This window comes from Elephas maximus, chromosome 10 (genome assembly GCF_024166365.1).
Source record: "Elephas maximus indicus isolate mEleMax1 chromosome 10, mEleMax1 primary haplotype, whole genome shotgun sequence".
Classification (NCBI taxonomy): Eukaryota; Metazoa; Chordata; class Mammalia; order Proboscidea; family Elephantidae; genus Elephas; species Elephas maximus.
Window position 1 is genome coordinate 87,447,747 of NC_064828.1, and position 12,573 is coordinate 87,460,319.

A 12,573-nucleotide genomic window follows, 5' to 3' on the forward strand; every position below is an offset into this window, starting at 1 on the left:
AGGTGCTTAACAAGATACAGTTCTGCCCTAAAAATAAATAAATAAAGATAATAGTCCTGCCCGCAAGACATTCATATTATGGTGGGGGAGAGAAACATGTAAATGAATAAATACAGTAAAAGAGTGATGGTAGGGTAAAAGTATCACATAAAGGAAGAAAGAATGATTTCTTTCTGCTTGGTTGATATGGGGAGGGAAGTGATGTTTAAGTTAATCTTAAAAAATGAGTAAGTGCTTGCCCAGTAAATGAGGCAAAGACAAGGCATAGGAAGCAGTATGAACAAAAGCAAGGAGACACGAATGTTTCGTGGAGTAAGTGTGCTTATCCTGTTCAAGCAACTGCCAGAAAGTTTGTATGACTATGACATAGGAAATAATGGGGAGAAAAGGTCTGTAGAGGCTCCAAAGATAGGAGGGAGGGGGTCTTTTATGGTATTCTAAAGGGTTTGGACTTGATTCTGAGGTCAGTAAGGAGTTGCTAAAATTTTAAGCAGGGTGTCACAATAACCAAAAGGTAGATAAAACTGAAATGTCCATCAACAGATGCACGGATAAAGTGTGATATAACACACAATGGAATACTAAAAAAAAAGCAAACCCACTGCCTTCAATTCGATTAGATTCCGACTCATAGTGACCCTGTAGGACTGAGTAGAACTGCCCCGTAAGGTTTCCAAGCCTGTAACCTTTAAGGAAGCAGATTGCCACCTCCTTCTCCCATAGAGTGAGCAGCTGGTGAGTTCAAACTGCTGACCTTTCGGTTAGCAGCCGAGCCCTTAACCCCACTACGCCACCAGGACTCCTTAATGTAACACTACTCAGAAATGAAGTACTGATACATTCCACTACATAGATGAATCTTAAAATGCTGAGTGAAATAAGTCACAAAAAGACAAATATTGTATGCGCTCACTTACATGAAATAAGTGAAAATATAGAAAACAGAGATTATTAGTGGTTACCAGGAATGGGAGGGCAGGGGAAAAGAGGAGTTTGTGCTCAGGAGGCATTGAGTTTATGTTAGGGGTGGTAGAACTATTTGGAAAAGGATAATGAGAGTGGTTGCACAACTTCAAGAATGAAATCAGTGTCACTGAATTGTCCATATAGAAATTGTTGAGATGATGTATGTTTTGTTACATATATTTTCACCACAAAAAATTTTTAAGTGGGGTGGGTAACCTAAGATTAGATTTTTTAAATGATCCCAACGTAATGTGTAAAAATAGACAACTAGATCATTGAAACAGAATAGAAAGTCCATAAATAAACTTAGGTATTTATGGAAATTTGATATATTTTACAAAGTTGGTATTTCAAATCTATGTGAAAAGGAAATTATGTTAGAAGGCTAAATAACATGGAGTCATTTTGCTAGGGTTAGAATCCTGATTCCACCAATTAATGTCTATGAGTTGGGTTTGGTGCCTGACTTGCCTCCTCTTTAAAATGTTTTGTTTAATCCTCAAGCAACCCCAGTTATACTGAACAGTACCTGGCAGAGAGATTATTCAGTAAACATGAGCAATCATAGTAACAGCAAGTTGCCTCTCCATTTGAAAAAATATATTTAGATTCCTACTTCACACCATTCGTGAGAATATATTTCGAGTGGATCACAGACCCAAACTTTTTTATTTAAGCTAAAGAAGTATTAGGGGGGAAAAAAAACATAGAAAACTGTGTTTATAACATTTGGGTAGAGAAAACCTTTAAGAGGAATTAAAAACCACAAAGAAAAGATTGATAAATTTGAATCTACTAGAATTATAGATTTATGTGTGAGACACTCCCCCAAAATTACTAAAAGACAAGTAACTGACCAGCAGATTGTTTATACATAAAACAAATGGTGGCAGAGTGTGCGGAAATGGGTACTCATGCAGTGCTGATTGGGGTGCAAACAGGTATAATCATTCAGACTAATTTGGCAGTATCTAAAAAAAAAAAAATTGCAGATATGCTGTGAACCCAATTCTACTTCTTTGTTATTTATAGGCACCATACAGGTGATTTACTTTAAAATACCTCACCATGGACAGTGTGATATAAATGTGTAAAGAAACACACGTGCAGAAAGAAGCATATAGAAAGATGTTTACCACTGTTTATAAAAAAAAAAAAAGAAAGAAACAACCTAAATCCCCATCAAAAGGATCTTAACCATGATATGTCTACACTGTCCAATGGCATGAGCGCTTAAAAAGAATGACGTAGAGCTGTATTATTTATATCAAATAACTATGACAATGTTAAAAGAAGCAAGTCACTGAACAATTAGGTACAATGTGATAGTTTAAAATTTTTTTTAACCACAAAAATATACAGTAATTTTCATATATAAATGAGTAGAAAAAGGTTTGGAAACAATGTTTTCCTGTCCCCAATGTTTTCCTGTCCCCTACCCCCTCCCACTCCCTTCCCTGGTAACAGACTTCTTAGGGAAAACCAATATCATAGGCCTGGATTGTGGCTCACGCCTTTGCTACCCTGGAGCGTGAGTGGGCACGTGCTACTGGCTGGCCCAATCAGAATCTTCTCATGCCCTTTCCCAAAGTGATTATTTTAAGCTTGGGGTGAGCAAAGTCAAACCTAACTGTCTTAACCACAGCTTTTACTAGGACTATTAAAAAAAAAAAATTTTTTTTTTTCTTTTTCTGTGGGAGAACTGTTAGGTAGTATAAACTTTGAAATTGAATGACTGTATTTGCCACCATGTTGGGAAAGCCTCACCTGGGTTCTACTTTAATTATATACCCAAATCTAATTCTGACTAATACACAATGTGTGTCTCCTAAACCAAAAGAGAGAAGAAATAGAAAAAGGGAAACTCAGTTTTAAAAGAATTTGTCAAATGCATTAAACTACAGCACTGGAAATCTGTATATTTCATTATGCAATTAAAAAAAAAAAACTAAAAGAAAAAAATGCAGATGGGGAAAGAAGAAAATGATAATAGAAAACAAAGAGGGTAGAAATAAATCCAAACATACAGTAGTCATGATGAATGTGACTAGTGAAAATTCCCTTATTAAAAGACAAATGCTCAGATTGGATATTTTAGAAATTTTGTTGTTGTTGTTAGGTGCCGTTGAGTTGGTTCCGACTCATAGCGAACCTGTGCACAGCAGAACGAAAAACTGCCTGGTCCTGCGCCATCCTTACAGTCGTTAATGCTTGAGCTCATTGTTGCAGCCACTGTGTCACTCCACCTCATTTGAGGGTCTTCCTCTTTTCCGCTGACCCTGTACTGTGCCAAGCATGATGTCCTTCTCCAGGGACTGATGCCTCCTGACAGCATATCCAAAGTACGTAAGATGCATCCTTGCCTCTAAGGAGCATTCTGCCTGCACTTCTTCCAAGACAGATTTGTTCATTCTTTTGACAGTCCGTGGTGTGGTGTATTCAATATTCTTCGCCAAAACCACAATTCAAAGGTGTCAACTCCTCTTTGGTCTTCCTTATTCATTGTCCAGCTTTCACATGCATATGATGCAATTGAAAATACCATGGCTTGGGTCAGGCGCACCTTAGTCTTCAAGGTGACATCTTTGCTCTTCAACACTTTGAAGAGGTCCTTTGCAGCAGATTTATCCAATGCAATGTATCTTTTGATTTCTTGACTGCTGTTTCCAAGGCTGTTGGTTGTGGATCCAAGTAAAATGAAATCGTTGACAACTTCAGTCTTTTCTCCCTTTATCACGATGTTGCTCATTCGTCCAGTTGTGAGGATTTTTGTGTTCCTTATGTTGAGGTGCAGTCCATACTGAAGGCTGTGGTCTTTGATCTTCATTAGAAAGTGCTTCAAGTCCTCTGCACTTTCAGCAAGCAAGGTTGTGTCATCTGCATAATGCAGGTTGTTAATGAGTCTTCCTCCAATCCTGATGCCCCATTCTTCTTCATATAGTCCAGCTTCTCGGATTATTTGCTCAGCATAGAGATTAAATAGGTATGGTGAAAGAATACAACCCTGACGCACACCTTTCCTGACTTTAAACCAATCAGTATCCCCTTGTTTTGTCCGGACAACTGACTCTTGATCTATGTAAAGGTTCCTCGTGAGCACCATTAAGTGTTCTGGAATTCCCATTCTTCACAATGTTATCCATAGTTTGTTATGATCCACACAGCCGAATGCCTTTGCACAGTCAATAAAACAGAGGTAAACATCCTTCTGGTACTCTCTGCTTTCAGTCAGTATCCATCTGACATCAGCAATGATATCCCTGGTTCCACGTCCTCTTCTGAAACTGGCCTGAATTTCTGGCAGTTCCCTGTCAGTATACTGCTGCAGCCGTTTTTGAATGATCTTCAGCAAAATTTTGCTTGCGTGTGATATTAATGATATTGTTCTATAATTTCCACATTCAGTTGGATCACCTTTCTTGGGAATAGGCATAAATACGGATCTCTTCCAGTCAGTTGGCCAGGAAACTGTCTTCCATATCTCTTGGCATAGATGAGTGAGCACTTCCAGCGATGTATCTGTTTGTTGAAACATCTCAATTCATATTCCATCTATTCCTGGGGCTTTCTTTTTCGCCAGTGCCTTCAGAGCAGCTTAGACTTCCTCCTTCAGCACCATCAGTTCCTGATCATATGCCACCTCTTGAAATGGTTGAACATCGACTTTTTGGTATAATGACTATATTCATCAATTGTTTTCTTTTGCTTTAGCTGCTCGATGCTCAAAGAGCAAGTTTCAGAGTCTCCTCTGACATCCATCTTGGCCTTTTCTTTCTTTTCCTGTCTTTTCAACGACCTCTTGCTTTCTTCATGTGTGATGTCCTTCATGTCATTCCACAACTCGTCTGGTCTTTGGTCACTAGTGTTCAATGCGTCAAATCTATTCTTCAGATGGTCTCTAAATTCAGGTGGGATATATTCAAGGTCATATTTTGGCTCTCGTGGACTTGCTCTGATTTTTTTCAGTTTCAGCTTGAACTTGCATATGAGCAATTGACGGTCTGTTCCACAGTCAGCCCCTGGCCTTGTTCTGACTGACGATATTGAGGTTTTCCACTGTCTCTTTCCACAGATGTAGTCAATTTGATTTCTGTGTGTTCCATCTGGCAAAGTCCATGTGTATAGTCGCCGTTTATGTTGGTGAAAGAAGGTATTTGCAATGAAGAAGTCGTTGGTCTTGCAAAATTCTATCATTTGCTCTCTGGCATTGTTTCTATCACCAAGGCCATATTTTCCAACAACTGATCCTTCTTCTTTGTTTCCAACTTTTGCATTCCAATCGCCAGTAATTATCAATGCATCTTGATTGCATGTTCGATCAATTTCAGACTGCAGCAGCTGATAAAAATCTTCTATTTCTTCATCTTTGGCCCTAGTGGTTGGTGCGTAAATTTGAATAATAGTTGCAGTAACTGGTCTTCCTTGTAGGCGTATGGATATTATCCTATCACTGAGGGCATTGTACTTCAGGATAGATCTTGAAACGTTCTATTTGACGATGAATGCAACACCATTCCTCTTTGAGTTGTCATTCCCAACATAGTAGACTATATGATTGTCTGATTCAAAATGGCCAATGCCAGTCCATTTCAGCTCACTAATGCCTAGGATATCGATGTTTATGTGTTCCATTTCATCTCTGACGATTTCCAATTTTCCTAGATTCATACTTCCTACATTCCAGGTTCTGATTATTAATGGATGTTTGCAGCTGTTTCTTCTCATTTTGAGTCGTGCCACATCAGCAAATAAAGGTCCCGAAAGCTTTACTCCATCCACGTCATTAAGGTTGACTCTATTTGAGGAGGCAGCTCTTCCCCAGTCATCTTTTGAGTGCCTTCCAACCTGAGGGGCTCATCTTCCAGCACTATATCAGACAGTGTTCCGCTGCTATTCATAAGATTTTCACTGGCTAATGCTTTTCAGAAGTAGACTTCCGGGTCCTTCTTCCTAGTCTGTCTTAGCCTGGAAGCTCAGCTGAAAGCTGTCCTCCATGGGTGACCCTGCTGGTATCTGAATACTGGTGGGATAGCTTCCAGCATCACAGCAACACGCCAAGCCCCCACAGTACAACAAACTGACAGATATGTGGGGGAGAAATCTTGTAGTTCTTGATAATTATAACACACCTGAAACGGAATGACAGAATAGTTGGAAATAAAGACAATATACTTACGATACTACCCAACAGTTCCACTCTTAAGTATCTACCCAAGAAAACTGTATGTCCACACAAAGACTTGTGTATCAAAGCTCATATTATCTTTATCCATAATAGGCAAAGATGAAAAAAACAAACTTCCTCAACAGGTGAATGGATAAACAAATTGTGGTACATTCACACAACAGTAAAAAATCTGACTATTTTGCGCATTAACGATTTATGTCTGGTAGTAACAAACGCTGAGGTGCGAGATGAGAATAACAGTGGCTCTGATGGTTAAAGTTGTGTGTCAGCTTGGCTGGGTCATGATTCTCAGTGGTTTGGCAGTTATGTAATGATGTAATTTGGCAGCTGTGTAACGATATAGCCATCCCCATTTTATGATCTGATGTGGTCATCCTCCATTTTTGCATAATGCTTATTCTCACATAATGACCTGGTCTTTGGAACCTAACCATGTCTACAAGTGAGGAGTGGGTGTACATCCACAGGTATAGGAGTAGTATTAGTATTCCAACACATATTTTGGGAGACAATTCAATCTGTAACACAAGGCAAATGCAAAAAAATATAAAGCACAAAAGAAAATCATAATTTTACCCAAATATATTAGTAATTATATTAAATGTTAACTAAATGCTCTGGTGAAAAAACAACAATTATTAGAGTGGGTTAAAAAAATTCTAGCTACATGCTGTTCTTTAGAGACACGTTTAAAATAGAATACACAAAGGTTATTGGATAGGAATGAAAAAGGTACATCATGCAAAGAAAATTCAAAAGATAGCCACAATAGTGTGGTGCCGTGAATTACTTTGTGTGGCTCTTCACCATTTATGGTCTTGTGACTCCCACAAAATGATTGGGTGTAACTATGGTTGGCAAAGTACAGGGTCAGCAGAGAAGAGGAAGACCCTCAATGAGGTGGATTGACACAGTGGCTGCAACAATAAGCTCAAGCATAACAACGATTGTAAGGATGGCACAGTACTGGGTAGTGTTTCGTTCTGTTGTGCATAGGGTTGCTATAAGTTGGAACCAACTCGAGGGCACCTAACAACAACAACAACATGCAAATAAGGTTCTTGTGGCCCACCAAGGGGACTGGACAGCTTGCTAACAATGCAAACAAGATTCATGGAACCGTTGTGGGAGTGGGACCATGCAAATAAGGTGTATGGAACCCTAATGAGGGAATTTGTCAATTTTGCCATTCCACTAGGCTTAAAATGAGCCATCCCAGAGGTGGAAAGGGGAGACCTCACTACCATTAAGCAAAAGAGCCAGGAGTGGAGCACATTATTTGTACCTAGGCTTCCTGTACTGAGAACTTCCTAGACCCAGGAGACAGAGAGAGCTGTAACAACAGAGAAGGCATGAGACAGTGAGAAGTGGCGGCAGAGAAATGGTGGCAGAAGAGCCAGGAGACCAGTGCAAGAGGGCACAATGGGCTTTCCAGTCCACAAAGCGAGGCAGTTACAGTGGGCATGCTGACACACAGAGTGAGAGAGCTAAGCACCTTCAGGCCCAAGGCTTGCTGGCAGAGTTGGGTGCCTCTGGGCATTTATTGGGGGAGTTAAAGAGCTTTGTAACACTTGCTGAATCAGGGAAGGAGCCAGACTGAGCGCCAGGGGCCCAGGGCCCAGGGGCCGAGGGAGAGGCCTGCCTGTAGGCACAGCCAAGAAGTTACCCTGACCAAAGAACTGTATCCTAAGTTGTTCCTGATCCTGAATTGTAAGCTGTTACTTTCCTAATAAACCCCATAACTCTGAATATGGTTTTTGAGTTCTGTGTGGTCATTGCAACAAATTATTGAACCCTGAAGAGAAGTAGAGGGTGTCACGGGAGGGATGTCTCGTGTCAGAATTTGTAAAAAGGTTGGAAAGAGAAGGCATGTCCAACCTCCACCTCACAGGAATCATCAGCTTTGGGCTGATGTTGATGCTTCTTCCCCATCTGAAGCTAGAGAAGGTCTGACACAATGCTGCCACTTTTATAAATACTAATACTAGATAAAAGATAATTTAAGGGTAAAACAATATTACTAGGGATAAAGAAGGTCACTTAAACAAAAAATTCATTAAGAATACAAATAACTTAAAATTTATATGCAGCTTATAACATAGCCTCAATTATAAAAACCAAAAAACAAAACCTGTTGCCATCAAGTTGATTCTGACTCACAGCAACCCTGTAGGACAGAGTAGAACCGCCCCACAGGATTTCCAAGGAGCGCCTGGTGGATTCAAACTGCTGACCTTTTGGTTAGCAGCCGTACCTCTTAACTCCTACACCACCAATTATAGGAAGCAAAAATTACTAGGACAATATGGAAAAATAGATAAATTGAGCATCATAGTGGAAAATTTTAACTCAGTTTAAAAAAAGTAACAATATAGAAGATTTGAACAAATGACTATACCTAATTTCAAAGGAAGGAGAAGTGCCGTGAGCCTGGAAAATGGAGAACCAGAAACATTTGGGGAGGGAGGGGACTGACTCCACGTGTACTTATTACAATTGAAAGTTAATACCCTCTTTCCCCTTAAAGATCGGGGCAAGACAAGGATATCCACTTTTACCAATGCTATTCAACACTGTACTGGAAGTTCTAGCTAGAAAAATTAGGCAAGAAAAAGAAATAAAATGCATCCAAATTGAAAAGAAATAAAACTATATTCATAGAAGACCCTATGTATAGAAAATCCCAAAGAACCCACAAGAAAACTCCTAGGGCAAATAAATGAAGTCAGAAAAGTAGCAGGGTACAAGATCAACATACAAAAATCAGTTGTGTGTGTCTATACACCAGAAGCTGAACAATCTGAAAAAGAAATTAAGAAAACAATTCCATTTACGATAGCATCTAAAAAAAAAAAAAAACTAGGAATAAATTTAACCAGGAAGCTGAAAGATTTATACACTGAAAACTGTAAAGCTTTGCTGAAAGAAAATTTAAAAGACCTATGTAAACGAAAAGACATCCTATGTTCATGGATTGGGAGATTGAATATTGTTAAGATGTCAGTACTACCCAAAGCAAGGTACAGATTCATCACAATTTCTTTCAAAATTCCAACTGCCTTTTTTGCAGAAATGGAAAAGCCAATCCTCAAATTCATGTGGAACTGCAAGAAATCCCAAGTAGCCAAAACAATTTGGAAAAAGAAGAACAAAGTAGGACAACTCACAAGTCCTAGTTTCAAAATATACTATAAAGCTACAGTAATCAAAATGGTGTGGTATTAGTATAAGGATATACACATAGATCAATGGAATAGAATTGAGAGACCAAAAGGAGATCTTTAGTAATTTCCTTAGCCCAATACAGCTTTCCTCCCACCCATTCCCTTTGTGCTGTTAATAGCAAATATACATATATTACATATTTACATGTTATAGGACCAACAATAGATTATACACATATTGTTTTATATAACTGCTTTTTAAATCAGTTATGAGGAGAAAAGTATGTATTTATACTTGTTTTTAATACAGAACTATCTTTTCTGATGCTCTTTGTTTTTTCATGTGCATTTAACAAAATTACTCTCTGGGGTCACTTGCCTTCAGCTAGAAAAACTTCCCTTTAGTATTTCTTGGAAGGTAGGTCTGCTAGCAACACATCTCAGTATTGACTTACCTGGGAAAATCTTGATTTTTTTTCTTCATTATCGAATTATAATTTTTGCTGCATATAGTGTTCTTGGTTGACATTTTTTTCCTTTTGAAAACTTTGAAAGTATCATCCCACTGCCTCCTGGCCTCCATTTTTTATACTGAGAAGTCAGCTATTAATCTTATTGAAGTTTCATTGTAAGTGATGATTCCTTTGTCTCTTGTTGCTTTCAAGATTTTCTCCTTCTCTTTGACTTTTAACATTTTTACTATAAATTTTCTATTTATCTCTTTACATTTATCCTACCTGAAGTTCGTTGAGCTTCCTGGATGTGTAGATTATTGTTTTTCAATAAATTTGGGAAATTTACCACCATTAATTCTTAGACTATTTTTTTTCTGCCCCTCTCTCTCTCCTGGCCTTTGGATACTCCTTTTACACATAGGTTGGAGTACTTGATGGTGTCCCATGTTTCTCTGAGGCTCTGTCAGCTTTCTTTTTTTTTTCTCTCAGATCATCAGCTTGCATAATCTCTATCAATCTATCTTCAAATTTGTTAACTGTTTCTTCTGCCACTTCAGATCTACTGTTGAGCCCCTGTAGTGAATTTTTTATTTCAGTGATTGTATTTTTCAACTCCATAATTTCAATTTTGTTCTTTTTCTATAATTTCTATCTCTATTGATATTTTCTACTTCATATGACATGGCTCTCATACCATCTTTTACTTCTTTAATAATGCCTCCCTTTAGTTATATGAACATACTTGTATTGGCTATTTGAAGTCTTTCGCTGCTAAATCTGACATCTGATCACTCTCAAAGACAGTTTCTGTTTCCTGCTTTTTTTTTTCCCCCAGTATATGGGTCATCCTTTTCTATTTCTTTGCATGCCTCATAATTTTTATTGGAAATGGGACATTTTAGATAATGTAGTAGCTCTGGATACTGGTCCCTATTCTGGGGCTTGTTATTGTTATTTACTTATTTGCTTTTTAGTGACTGGCTGGGTTATTTTAGTGAAGTCTACCCTCCTTCCTGCAGTGTGAAGCCTCTGATACCGCTCCTCAAGAAGGTGCAGTTTTGGGTATGCCCACAGCCATCCTAGGATGACAGTGGTATTGGTAGGGCTCTCTTTCTTTCCCAGACCACACCCAGCTGTTAAACTCCACTAATTACCCACTGATTGCTCTATTGTTTTCAACAATGTTCCTGAATGTAAATTGCTTCTCCAAGGAATCCAATCAAATTGTGGCTCCTTTGAAAGAATTGGAAACCCTGGTGGTATAGTGGTTAAGAGCTATGGCTGTTAACAAAAAGGTTAGCAGTTCAAATCCACCAGGTGCTCCTTGGAAACCATGTGAGGCTGTTCTACTCTGTCCAATACGGTTGCTATGAGTAGGAACTGACTCGACAGCAGTGGGTTTGGTTTGGTTTGGTTTTTGGTTTTGAAGGAATACTTTCTAAGATCCCTGTTTGATATTCTGATCCCAGAAGGGCTCATCTCAGCTATCTTATTTCTGGGTTCTTTCTTGCATACTAGCTCCCTACAGTTTTTCACTAAATCTACAAATCTGCTCCCAATTGCCTTTCATCACAATTTCCACTCTTCTTGAGACTTCTCTTCGGTTTGAAAATCCATGCTCTGTTATAAATGAAATCAGTTCCTTAGAGAAGAGATTAGAAGCTATCGGTTTTATGTCCTGCTTCCCCCTACCCCCTAGCAAAATCTCTGTGTCAGGCATCTGGAGCTGAGGTTGGGGATAAAAGTCAGCTACTTTCTGAGTGACGCCCCTGCTTTAGGAGCTGAGTACTCCATGGAGGTGGTAGCAGCAACCTGAGGTTCTCTTTGCTTTCCTCTCCTGGTGCGAAACCACTGCCTCATGAGTTGAGGTAAGTGCACTTAGGGCTCAAGTATTCTTAGCACACTGTGCCCCAGGTAGAGCCTCTGTTCCACAAGTAGGGACTGGGTGGAAGAAGGGTGCCCCAACCTTGAAACCACATTCCCTGGTGACATCATGCTCGTCCGAAGAAGAAAGCCCTCTGACTAGAAGCTGGGGCTAGAGGGAGCCCTGTGTTCTCGCCTGTAGCAGTCTGGAGTGGAGACTCCACCTCGCTGAGCTGGAAGCACATATGGAGGGAGTGGTCTTGGTTCAAATACAACAAACTCAATTTTCTTACTGAATTTGCATACATTTTCTAGAATAGATATTTCTTCATTTGTTGTTTGCCCTTAGGACCATTTCCAGAAGCTCTACATGATTGTTTTTTAAATACACTTTTCACCAGCTTAACATGGAAGAAGGTCAGCAGAGTTCCTCATCTGTCATGCCAGAAGTTCATCTCCCTCTTGAAATCTTTCAAAATTAAGTCTGGTGAAAATAAAATAACTGAAAAATGCAGTACAGAAAAGATAAATGACAGAGTAGTGTCAAGAGATTGTATCTAAGCCAATATCAGTTGAGATCCAGGATCAATTTGGGACAGACTCAAAAGGCCTCTGTGAAACTAGAGGACAGGAGGCAAGGGTGGTTGCCAATAAAGATAAGCATGTGGGTATGTGAGCAGAAGTTGAGAAAGTTTGTGCCTAGTGGTTTGGTTTCTGTCTGTGAAGTTGGAAGAAAGTCTAGTTATTGAGGAACAGAACTTTGGGTAGTGGTAAAAAATTAAAATAGCTACTGTAGTGAGTGGGAGAAGTCAACAATGTATGAGCGTTTCTGTTGCTCCGTGGGCTCATCAGAACTTGATCTTGTCAGTGTGGCAGAGACTACCAGCTGTCTCCAATAAGCTGGTCTCTCCTCCTTCCTTTGATAATAGATTTCATG